General features: G+C 41.2%; 1 long non-coding RNA gene across 1 annotated transcript in view; it reads right to left on the bottom strand.

Moving 5' to 3' along the window:
• Window positions 1-242: 242 nt before the first annotated feature.
• LOC107576771 (uncharacterized) overlaps window positions 243-1916 on the bottom strand; it is a 3078-nt gene continuing 1404 nt past the window's right edge. Inside the window, exons 3-5 of the long non-coding RNA XR_001608118.1 lie at window positions 635-724; window positions 403-509; window positions 243-301 (exon numbers count right to left, since the gene is read on the bottom strand). This is a non-coding gene — a long non-coding RNA (uncharacterized lncRNA). The remainder of the gene's footprint in view (window positions 302-402; window positions 510-634; window positions 725-1916) is intronic.

The raw sequence follows: 1916 nt of genomic DNA, 5'->3' as shown, positions 1-1916 counted from the left end.
TTTTTAAAAAACAAATATTAACCAGAAACTACATTTAAAATATAATGAATTACATCATAAATATTGATATTTTGTTTAAATTAACAAATATTACCAAGATCTGTCATTGAAATGTTCTTGGATCTGCAGCGTCCTGAAACACAGAATAACAGCATCTTTAAAAGCAACAAAATATAAACTTTGTTTCTCACAACAATGAGGTCAGTGTAATTTGAAGAGAAAGTATTAATCTTAATTGGCAGTGATAACAACAGTGCATTCTGGGAAACAGTGTTCTGATTGGTGTCTTCTCTCTCCATGCCTTGGAATCACAACCAGTGGTTTTTTTTCATATAAAACAAAAACAAAACTATAAAACTCACCAAAATTAGGCCAAAGAGAGGTTTTTAAAGCCCATTGCACCTAGAAAAGTCATTGCAGCACATGATGAATTCAGATGTTCTGACCTCGAGCTGCTGCTGGAGTCTCTTTAGCCTCACAAAGACTTTGAGTTTCATGAAGCTCCTCAGCTGAAAGACACGCAGAAGAACCATTAATGAAACAGACCTGAAAAACATCTGAACAAGCGTTTCTAAGAGAGACTGAAGTGAAGAAACACTGTTAGTGTGAGTATTAGTGTCTGTTCAGGACCTACTCTGAACCTCTTCCAGACTGTCATCTGTGGCGTTTTCATCATCTGAAGAATCATTTAAAGCAGCAGCCAACCCTGCATGTGTTTCTGGTCCTGATAGAGAGTTCAGAACAAAATGGTTGATTAGTACAGATGGTTATTGTACATGTTAATGCATTTAGTCATGGTGATATGCTCCACTTTAACTTCTTGTCTAGACAATGTCTGTCCTCTCTGCTCCAGGCCGGCATGTGCTACCCCCTCTATATGTTCTTTGTGAACATCAGACCAAACTCAGGGCAACAGAGAGAAAACTGCGCAAATCAAAAGACCCTTCAGTTCTTGGAGCCCTTCCTCTTCTCCATACACTACATCACTGGGACCATCATACAAGCACATGGTTTATATTGCTATGCTGATGGCACACAGCTCGACTTTGCATTTCAACCAGATGATCCAACGGTAATTGCATGAATCTCAGATTGCCCGGCAGACATCTCGGCATGGATGAAAGAACATCACACCTACAGCTCAACCTGGCAAAGACTGAGCTTCTTTTCTTCCCTGTCACTCCGATTCTACAGCACGATTTCACCATCCAGCTGGGTTCATCAACAATTACCAATAAGTGCGGTCAGAAATCTTGTTGTAATCTTTGGTGACCAGCTGACCTTCAAAGACTACGATGCGAAGACAGCTCGATCATGCAGATTTGCACTGCACAACATAAGGAAGATCAGGCCCTTCCTAACAGAGCATGCTGCACAACTCTTGCCCAGGCCCTTTTCATTTCTAGATTGGACTGCTGCAATGCTCTTCTGGCTTGACTTCCATCATGTGCAATCAAACCTCTTCAAATGATTCAGAATGCAGCAGCACGTCTGATCTTTAACGAGGTCAAAAGAGCCCATGTTACACCTCTCTTTATCTCCCTGCTCTGGCCTACCTGTTGCTGCTCGCATAAAGTTCAAGACATTAATGCTTGCATGTAGAACAGCCACAGGCTCAGCACCTGCCTACTTCCACTCACTATTATGAATCTACATCCCCTCCAGAAGCCGGAGGTTGTTAAGTGAGCGAAACCTCATGGTACCATCACTGAGAAACACAAAATCGCTTTCCAGAACATTTCTGTTCATTTTTCTTTGCTGTTGGAATGATCTTTCCACCCCCATCCGGACTGCTGAATCCCTGACAATATTCAAAAGACAGCTGGAAACGCATCTCTTCCATGAGCACTTAACTGCATCCTCAAAAAAATAAAACTTTCACTTACCCCTTATCTTGTACTATTATAAACAATGTC

Source organism: Sinocyclocheilus grahami, unplaced genomic scaffold (genome assembly GCF_001515645.1).
Source record: "Sinocyclocheilus grahami isolate Dianchi unplaced genomic scaffold, SAMN03320097.WGS_v1.1 scaffold4312.1, whole genome shotgun sequence".
In the NCBI taxonomy this organism is placed as follows: Eukaryota; Metazoa; Chordata; class Actinopteri; order Cypriniformes; family Cyprinidae; genus Sinocyclocheilus; species Sinocyclocheilus grahami.
Note: the sequence above shows the minus strand (reverse complement) of the source record. Positions and strands in the feature narration are given on the sequence as shown.